The 10624-nt window shown below is 59.3% G+C and overlaps 1 pseudogene; it reads left to right on the forward strand.

Annotated features, from left to right (window-relative positions):
* The first annotated feature begins 2917 nt into the window (after positions 1-2917).
* On the forward strand, positions 2918-5791 carry LOC119321285 (annotated as a pseudogene).
* Positions 5792-10624: the final 4833 nt, after the last annotated feature.

Below are 10624 nucleotides of genomic sequence, written 5' to 3' on the forward strand. Positions count from 1 at the left end.
TAGGGAGGGGGGCGCGGCCCCTCTTTCCCTCTCCCTCTCCCTCTCTTTCCTTCCCCCTTCCTCCTTCCTAGTGGGACTAGGAAAGGGGAATCCTACTCCCACTAGGAGGAGGATTCCCCCCTCCTTGGCACGCCCCCTAGGGCCGGCCGGCCTCCCCCCTTGCTCCTTTATATACGGGGGCAGGGGGGCACCCCATGACACACAAGTTGATCATCGTGATCGTTCCTTAGCCGTGTGCGGTGCCCCCCACCACCATATTCCACCTCGGTCATATCGTCGCGGAGTTTAGGCAAAGCCCTGCGTCGGTAGAACATCATCATCGTCACCATGCCGTCGTGCTGACAGAACTCATCCCTGACACCCTGCTGGATCGGAGTCCGGGGATCGTCATCGAGCTAAACGTGTGCAGAACACGGAGGTGCCGTACGTTCGGTGCTTGGATCGGTCGGATCGTGAAGACGTACGACTACATCAACCGTGTTGTCATAACGCTTCCGCTTTCGGTCTACGAGGGTACGTAGACACACTCTCCCCTCTCGTTGCTATGCATCACCATGATCTTGCGTGTGCGTAGTAAATTTTTTGAAATTACTACGTTCCCCAACAGATTTCTGCGTTCGACATTGTATTGTTCATGAACTATTTGTTGTGTTTATTGCACTATTTGTTGTACTGAACGATAAACTATTTGTTTGGGTTGTAATAACGAAATTAAACTATTTATTATTTGAATTGAGAAATTTAACTGGAGTTGCGAGACCTAGGTTATAGAAAAAGGAGATGCGAGACCTAGCAGAACCGTTACTATTTGAATTGAGAACATGACTGGCTGCAAAATCACTAGAGCGGCTCAGTGGCAGCATCAGCATGGGGCTAAGAACATCTCCAGCCGCGCCCTCAGAAAGGTCTCCCTCGGCGATTTTTTCGCGCCGGCGTTGAAAAATTGGCCCAGTCGCGCCCCCAGGAGTCCGATTTTCGCCAGCCTGGGACGAAATTAGCGTCGGCGGACCCAGGCCGAACCCGGCGCGCTGGGGAGACGCTCGGGGGCGCCGGGGCGAGCGGTTTTGGCGTGAAAGAGCCACAGGCCCGGCGCATCAGCAACATCGCGCGTCGTCTTCCCCCCAACGCCTCGGTTTCCCGTGGGGAATCAATGGCAAGGCTGCCGCCGGTCAACCTTACCATTGATTCCTCACGGGTGGCGCGTCACGGGGCGGCGCGCCGACGCCTCCCCTCCCTCGCATGCGTTCACACGGGCGCTGCACCGCTATATAAGCCGGTGGCCTCCCTCGCCTCTGGCCACACCAGTCCTAGCCCTAGCCGCCGAGCCCTCCCTCTCCCGAGCGCCATCGTCGAGCCCTCCCTCTCCCTCCCTCCCTCTCCCGATGGCCGAGCGATTCCCCGGAGATGAGGCGGCGGCCAACGGCTTCGGCCGCCGCTCGCTCCGCGAACAGGAGTCTTGGCTCCTGTTCCAGGCGAACATCCCGGCGCCGCCGGACATGCGCGCCGGACCGACGGGGTGGAGACTCAGCAACAGGGGAGTACCCATTCCCCCGTTGCCCGACGCCGTGGGCGAAACCTTCCTACTTCGCTGGTGAGGTCGAGGTCGTGCGCCTCCCTCACCGACGCCCAACTCGCCCTTCCCGAGTACGCCGCCGACAACCAAGCGGCGTGGACGGCATACTTCCAGCACCGGCAACAGCAGAGGATGGCGTCCACCAACGGCGCGCCAGTGGTGGCCGCCTGAAGAACAGCGAGGGACGCCACATGTGGTGGGGTGTCCCCGGCCGCACCCTCGAGGGCGTTCTGACGTACCTCGAGGGCGGCAACGACCCGCCGTTGGCATAACCCCCGGTGAGGGCGGTAGCCACGGCCACGGCTCACCCCCGACGCGATGGGCCATGGACGCCAAGGAGGTTCGGCGCCTCCTCTTCTTCCTCCTCCTCGCGCTCTTCCTTGCACTCCTCCGGCACTCCGGCGCTGCTCGACGTCAAGGCCGAGCCCGCGGCGGAGACGCCGCTCGGCAGGCGCACTCGCAGCACCGGCATCGTCATCAACGAGGGAGGCTGGCGCGCCTGCTCGTCGGCTCCTCCGTGCTTCGTCAAGCCCAAGACGGAGCCGGGGCTGGCGCCGGCAAAGACGGAGCCGGGCCTCCCCGCGGTGAGGACGGAGCACGGCGGCGACGTCGAGCTCGACGACGACGCGGCCCTGGAATGGGCGCGCGCGGACTCCCTGAAGAAGACGAGGGAGCGCCAGTGCGCCGCCCTATGGCGATTCGCGCGGCGCCGCCGGGGCCGCGACGAAGGAGGAATCGTCGTCATCGAGGACAGCGACGACGACGACGACGACGCGCCGCCGCCACCAGTTCGCGTTGGCGACGCCGGTCAGGGGTCCATCAGGGACGGCCGCATCAAGGAGGAGAAGCCCGACGACGACGACGATAATAAGGATGGCGGCGACGACGGCGACTACTCCGCGTTTAGCTAGTTAGTAATAAAAATCCACGACTATTATGTAATATATGCCAAAATTTGCTATATTTTTGTCTTTTTTAAACGCGCCTGGGCAGTCCTGGGCCGGGCGGCTGGGGGCCAACTCGTCTTAGGTCCATTTTTTGCATCGGCTCATCCGCAGTCGGCGATTTTAGGCGCTCCTGGGGGGCCAACGGCTGGAGATGCTCTGAGCTTTGCCAGTAGCAGCACCGCGGCACGGCTGCAACGAGCCAAGAATAACCAGACGTGGAAGCGGAGATTCGCATGGAAGCGTGCGTGGAGCGGCGGTTTCGGGGGGCGCCTCCTTCCCGCGCGAGTGGCCGTGGCCACGGCGTGGCCTGGCCTCTCCCCCACCTCCACCATTTCTGGGTCGCACCCGCCTCTCCCTCGGCCCGAGACACCACGCGCTCGGCCGGACATCCATGCCCATGGGGCCGCGCCTCCTGCAGCACTACCGCTCCCGCTCCGCCTCCTACGCGCGCTCCCCGGACGCCGACGCCCTCCACGGCAGCCCCGGCCCCGGCACCGCGGCCGCCGCCGACGCCCTCGACTGCCCCTTCGGCCGCCTCGATGGCCTCTCCCGCGCCGACGTCCGCGAGGCCGCCTACGAGGTCTTCTTCATGTCCTGCCGCGCCGGCGGCGGCGGCAACGCCAAGGGCGCGGCGTGTGACGGCGGCGAAGGCGGGGACGCCTCGCCCAGGATCGGCGCCGGGCCCAGGGGCGGCACCGGGATGAACGTCCTCAACAGCCGGGTCAAGCGCGCGCTCGGGCTCAAGGGGCGCAGGGCCACGCAGCCGTCCACCGCCCTGCGCAGCGGCAGCATGAACGCTCCGCGCTGGGTTCCCCCGGCCGCGCCGTGCGGGCGCCGGCTGGGTCGCCCAGGGCCAGGCCGCCCATGACCTCCGCCGAGATCATGCGGCAGCAGATGCGCATCACGGAGCACGGCGACGCGCGCCTCCGCAAGACGCTCATGCGCACCCTCGTCGGACAGGTCCGTTCATGCATTGCCATTCACGCGCCGGTTTCGTGCAATGCGTGTGTTCCAGATTTCGAGCTCATGTCATGATGGTTCTGAATCGCAATGCAGGTGGGCAGAAGAGCGGAGACGATCATCCTGCCGCTGGAGCTGCTGCGGCAGCTCAAGCTGCCCGACTTCGCCGACGGCGCCGAGCACCACCAGTGGCAGCGCCGCCAGCTCAAGCTCCTCGAGGCGGGCCTCATCACGCACAGCTTCGTCCCGCTCGACCACCGCCACGGCGCCTCCGTGCTCCGGTTCCGCGAGGTCATGGAGGCAGCCGAGGCCCGAGCCATCGACACCGGCAAGGCCTCCGACGCCATGCGCGCCCTCCGCGACGCCGTGCTCGCCCTGGCCTGGCGCTCCGCCCCCGCCGGCGAGGCCTGCCACTGGGCCGACGGGTACCCTCTCAATGTGATACTCTATGTCTCCCTCCTCCAGGGCATCTTCGACCTCAGGGACGAGACCGTCGTGCTCGACGAGGTGGACGAGCTCCTGGAACTCATGAGGAGGACGTGGACGACGCTCGGCATCAACCGGATGCTGCACAACGTGTGCTTCGCCTGGGTCCTCTTCCAGCAGTACGTGGCCACCGGGCAGGTCGAGCCGGACCTCGCCGGCGCGGGGCTCGCGGTGCTCGCGGAGGTGGCCGCTGACGCCGGCGCCAGGCAGGACAGCCCCCGTGACCCCGTGTACGCGCGGGTCTTCTCCACCGCTCTTGGCGCGATACGTGACTGGTCCGAGAAGCGCCTGCTTGACTACCACGAGTGGTACGGGAACGGCGGCACCGGCACCGGCACCGCGGCGTTGGAGTGCGCCCTGTCTTTGGCGCTCGGGGCCGGCCAAGGCCACCCTGGACGAGTTCTTCGCGATCCCGGTGAGCGCGAGGGACGGCATGCTGCAGGACCTCGCCGACGGCCTCGGCGCCGTCTTCCAGGACTACGTCTCCTTCCTCGCCTCCTGCGGCAACAAGCAGAGCTACCTCCCGCCGCTGCCGGCGCTGACGAGGTGCAACCAGGACTCGACGATCAAGCGGCTGTGGAAGAGGGCGGCGGTGGCGCCGTGCCGGGTGCCCCTGACGAGCGGCGGGCGCGGCAACCCGTCGTACCACGGCGGAGGCCAGAGCGTGAGCGCGGCCGGCGGGCACAACCCGCGGCCGTCCACCAGCCGGGGCACGCAGCGCCTGTACGTCCGGCTCAACACGGTCCACTACATCCTCAGCCACATCCAGGCGCTGGACAAGTCGCTCTCCTCCTTCTCCGCAGGCGGCGGGGCGTGCACCTCGCCGTCCACCACGAGCCGGCTCCTCGCCGCACCGTGCTGCCACTTCGACCACGCGCGTACCGCGGCCCAGACGGCGATCGCCCACGTCGCCGAGGTGGCCGCGTACCGGCTCATCTTCTTCGACTCGCACCACTCGTTCTACGACGGGCTGTACGCGGGCGGCGTGGCCGACGCGCGCATCCGGCCGGCGCTCCGCACGCTGAAGCAGAACCTGTCGCTGCTCGTCTCCATCCTGGTGGACCGCGCGCAGCTGGTGGCGGTGCGGGAGGTGATGAAGGCCTCGTTCCAGGCCTTCCTGATGGTGCTGCTGGCCGGCGGCAACCACCGGAGCTTCACGAGGGAGGACCACTGCATGGTGGAGGAGGACCACTGCATGGTGGAGGAGGACCTGCGGAGCCTGAAGCGGGCCTTCTGCACGAGCGGGGAAGGCCTGGTGGCGGAGGACGTGGCGGAGAGCGAGGCGGAGGCCGCCGAGGGCGTGGTCGCGCTCATGGGGCAGACGGCGGAGCGGGTCGTGGAGGCGCTAAGCATCGCGACGACGACGGCGGCGGCGGCGTGCGGCGGGTCGCCCCGGGCCGCCCTGCCGATGCCGCTGACGACCAGGCGGTGGTGCCGGACGGACCCGGACACGATCCTCCGCGTGCTCTGCCACCGCGACGACGAGGCCGCCTGCCAGTTCCTGAAGCGCGCGTTCCAGCTCCCCAAGAGGCGGTGACGCTAGGCTTTGCAGTTTGCACCGCTACTACTGCAGACTCGACTCTAATTTGTGTGGACAAGTGGATTATGTGTGTGTTGGAGGCAAATAATTGATCGCTTGAAGCGTTTGCAAAAACTGTATAGTTCACATTTTTCACTGCAGGGGAAGAGAAGATGTCTGAAATCTTCTGCTCTTTCTTCTTTGCAGATGCTAATGCATCATCGCAGATGTTAATAGGAATCCTAGGTCCTTACTCATGTGAGCTACAGAGTTGTATGCTTACATTTATGCTTTAGTAATGTACTAGAGATTATCATGATTGCTAAACCTAAGCCTCCAATACAGTGTTGTCAGGTTCCGCTGATAACTGAAGTTCAGAACATGAAAAGCAGGTAGGTACAGTTCAGAAAGGTGAAAACTGAAAAAGAACTCAAATGTAATCATACTGAAATAATAGTACATCATATTGACAATGCCACACCTCTGAAATGCAAAAGCTGTATGGAGTAGTTCTCATTTTTCACTGTAGGGTGTTGGATAATGAGCAACTACATTTCCTGTGGGCCAAAGGCCATTACATATACATGTGTGTCAAAGTGCAGAAAACCCCTTATACAACGAGGATATACCGAAAAGGGACTATACACATCTAACACCCCCCCCCCCCTCAAACTCATGGTGGATCAACAACACTGAGTTTGGAGAGGAAAAAGGTATGCTGCGCTCGAGTCTGGGCTTTCGTGAAGAAGTCAGCCAACTGTAACTCAGAGGGCACATAGTGAAGAGCGAGAGTCTGATCCTGCACAGCAGCACGCACAAAATGGGCATCCACACCGATGTGCTTGGTGAGCTCATGCTTCACCGGGTCACGCGCAATACTGATAGCACCAGTACTGTCTGACAGTAAGGGAGTCGAGGTAGTAGCCGTCACACCAAAATCCTCAAGTAACCATCGCAACCAGATCACCAGCCGTCAACGTAGCCATGGCTCGTAACTCAGCCTCTGTACTCGAGCAAGAAACTGCAGTCTGTTTCTTGGTCTTCCAGGCAATCAGAGAGCCACCAAGAAAAACACAGTAAGCAGACAGCGAGCGTCGATCAAAGGGATCACTAGCCCAGGTAGCATCGGAGTAAGCCTGGAGCTCAAGAGAACTGGAGCGAGGAAAGAAAAGGCGCTGAGAGATCGTGCCACGAAGATATCGTAGAACACGGAGGAGGTGACTATAGTGGACAGAGGTGGGGGCTGAAACAAACTGACTCAGGATGTGAACTGGATAGGAGATGTCAGGACGCGTAACAGCAAGATAGACAAGGCTACCGACGAGGTGACGATAGCGAGTGGGATTAGGAAGAGGGTCACCATTAGAGGCACGAAGCTGAACGTTGAGCTCCATAGGAGTCACAACAGTGCGGTCATCACTGAGAGCAGCTCGAGCAAGAAGATCCTGAATATATTTCTCTTGAGATGTAGAAGCCATCAGAGGTGGAGGAGATCTCAATCCCAAGAAAATAGCGAAGAGGACCAAGATCGGTCATAAGGAACTGCTCGTGAAGGCGGGCCTTAACAAAGGCAATGTAGTCAGAGTCGTCACCCGTGATGATCATGTCATCAACATAAAGAAGGAGAAGAGTCCGACCACGAGGGGACGTGTGAACAAACAACGCGGGATCATGATCACTGGCCAAGAAACCAGCTGCAGTCACCACAGATGCGAAGCGCTCAAACCAGGCGCGAGGGGCCTGTTTGAGACCATATAGAGAGCGGCGAAGTCTACAGACCATACCATCAGGAGCATAGTACCCCTGTGGTGGCTGCATATAAACCTCCTCACGCAACTCGCCATTGAGAAAAGCGTTCTGAACATCAAGTTGAGATAGACCACTGACGAACAGAAGCCACAGCAAGAAGAGTGCGGACAGTGGTCATGTGAGCCACATGAGCGAAAGTCTCATCATAATCGCGCCCCTGCTCCTGCTGAAAACCACGGGCCACAAGACGAGCTTTGTAGCGCTCAAGAGAACCATCGGAGCGAGTCTTAAGCTTGTAGACCCACTTGCAGGTGATGGGACGGACACCGGAAGGGAGGGGAACGAGATCCCATGTGCCAGAGTGCTCAAGGGCAGCAAGCTCCTCGGCCATCGCAAGCTGCCATTCGGGCTGAGTCATGGCAGTGCGATAGGAAGTGGGCTCAGGCAAGACAGAGAGACCGTACCGATCAGGGGAGTAGCGATCAGGCGGAGGGCGAGGCCGAGCACGGAGGTTATGAACCAGAGGGGGTGTGGGAGGAGGTGCACCCGAGGTGGAAGGCTCGTCAGAGGCAATATCCTCAGTACGGGAACGTCGAGTATAGTGGAGAGGAAACGGTGAGAGAGGGCGACGGACTGGAAAGGATGGGGGAGAGGTGGAGGAGGAGGAGGGAGAAGACGGGGTCGGAGGTGAATGAGAAGGAAGGAGAGGTGCCGTAGGAGGAGGTGACACATGAGGCACATAGCAGGGTGTATCGGGAAGAAGAAGGAAAGAAAGGTCGTCCACAGAGAAGCTCGAGGAAGAAGAACGTGGGTAGTAAGAGCGAGACTCATCAAAAGTCACATCACGCGAGATGCGCAAGCGACGACCCACTGGATCCCAACACCGATAGCCCTTGTGCTCATCACTGTAGCCAAGGAAAACACACTCGACCGACTGAGCAGTCAGTTTGGTGCGTTCGCGGGGGGCAAGAAGAACATAGCCGACGCATCCAAACATACGAAGAGCTGAGTAGTCAGGAGAGCGATCGGTGAGACACTCCATAGGAATGCCACCCTGCAGAGCAGTCGATGGCTGAATGTTGATGAGATAGGTGGATGCGGAAACAGTCTCAGCCCAAAAATGGGGTGGAAGGGAAGCAGCAATCATCAGTGCATGAGCCGTCTCAAGCAAATGACGATGCTTTCGCTCGGCAACACCATTCTGAGCATGAGCACCCGGACAGGAGAACTGGGCAAGAGTACCCTATTCCGCGAGAAAACCACGCAACAGCTGAGAGATATACTCTCCAGCGAAGTCAGCACGAAAAGTACGAATGGGCGTGGAACTTGCCATTGCTGTCAGACTACACGGTCCGATTTGGAGTTTCAGCGGGTTCACGAGTTCTTATCTCGTCTCCGCTCTGAGTTTGAGCCCAGGCGTTCTCACTTGCTTGCTCGTGGTCATGTCCCTATCTCGGAGGTGCTTGCCGAGCTCCATGCTGAGGAGACACGCCTTCGCTTTGCTGGGTTGCTTCTGGTTCCGTCAGTATTGGCTGCCCGGGCTCCTGTGTCGTCCGCTTGCCTCATTGCTCCGCCGCTCCTGCCTACTCCTCCAGGGGGGTGAGCCGTCCTTCTTATGCTGAGAAGGGCACGTCGCGCCGTGACACCATCTGTGGTTACTGCTCCCGGCAAGGTCACCCAGAGTCTGATTGTCGCCAAAAGAAGCGAGACCAGAGGCGCTCCTCCTCCAGCGGGCCTTCTATGTCTTCCTCGACTCCGTTACTCACTGACCAGGACATTGTTCGCCTCAAGCGTCTCCTTGCTTCCTCAGGCTCCTCATCGACTGGCTCTACTGCTGCTGTGACCGCATCCACCTCCTCACCATCACAGGCATCTACAAAGTCAGGTACATCTTCGTGGGTTTTGGATTCTGGAGCCTCTTTTCATATGTCTTCTGATTCTTCCGTGTTGTCTTCTCTCCGACCTCTTGATTCGCCTGTCAATGTTCTTACTGCCGATGGCACATCTCTTCCTGTTGCTAGTCGTGGTATTCTTTCCACTCCATCTTTTTCTGTTCCGAGTGTTTCACATGTTCCTCGCCTTACCATGAATCTTTTTTCCGCTGCCCAACTTACTGATTCTGGTTGTCGTGTCATTCTTGATACCGACTCTTGCTCCATTCAGGATCGTCGCACCAAGGTTTTGGTTGGTGCTGGCCCCCGGCGCCGTGAGTCAGAGGGCCTTTGGGAGGTTGACTGGCTTTGTGTTCCTTCCGCTGCCACCACTAATGCCAGCTCTCATGCTCTTGCCGCCTCTTCGTCCGCGTCCTTCCAGCAGTGGCATCATCGCCTTGGTCACATCTGTGGCTCTCGCTTGTCTTCCTTAGTTCGTCAGGGCCTCTTAGGGTCTGTATCTGAAGATGTCTCCTTACATTGTAATGGCTGCAGACTTGGCAAACAGACCCAGTTACCTTATCCTACTAGTGAGTCTGTATCTCAGCGTCCTTTTGACTTAGTTCATTCTGATGTCCGGGGTCCTGCTCCCTTTGATTCGAAAGGTGGTCATCGCTACTATGTTTTGTTTATTGATGATTTCTCTCGCTACACTTGGCTCTACTTTATGAAATCTTGTAGCGAGGTTCTCCCTATATACAAACGTTTTGCTGCCATGGTTCACACTCAGTTTGCCACGCCCATTCGTACTTTTCGTGCTGACTCCGCTGGAGAGTATATCTCTTAGCTGTTGCGTGGTTTTCTCTGTTGATGAGTTCTATTCCCAGTGCTCTGCCATCTGACGCCAGATGGCAGAGCGCTGGGAATAGAACTCATCAACAGAGGAATCACCTTGCTGAAGAGCATGCTCCTGACGCACCACAGAGAGGTATAAAGCATCGCCAGAGGGCTGATAGCGCTAACAAAGATAGGACCACATCGATGCAACAGTGCCAAGGGCCATGAACTCCGAAGCAAACTGAGGGAGGACACTGGCAGTGAGAACCGCAGAAGCTTGAGCATCATCATTGCACCACTGAGTGTAAGCAGACAGATCATCCCGGTAGATTGAAAGGGCATCAGAATAAGCGGATACCTGCTGATCATAGGCATCAACTGCAGCATCATCAAGAGCCTTGGCTGCATCCCGAGCATCCTGAGAAGCATCCGGAGCAAGTACCGGTGGTACCGGTGGAACAGGAGCCACCGGAGCAACAGGGCAGGGCGGACAGGGTACCTCGCCAGAGAGAACACCCCACAGGAGGAGCCCGCACATATGGATACGCATGAATCCCACAAACTCAGCATAATTCGTGCCATCGAAGATTACCGAGCACCGAGGAACAGCCACATAGCCAGACGAAGACATGCTGATTCTCTCTCTTCTTTCTTCTGCTTTTTTTTGTGGAACTCAGGAGGC

This window comes from Triticum dicoccoides, chromosome 6B (genome assembly GCF_002162155.2).
Source record: "Triticum dicoccoides isolate Atlit2015 ecotype Zavitan chromosome 6B, WEW_v2.0, whole genome shotgun sequence".
Lineage (NCBI taxonomy): Eukaryota > Viridiplantae > Streptophyta > Magnoliopsida > Poales > Poaceae > Triticum > Triticum dicoccoides.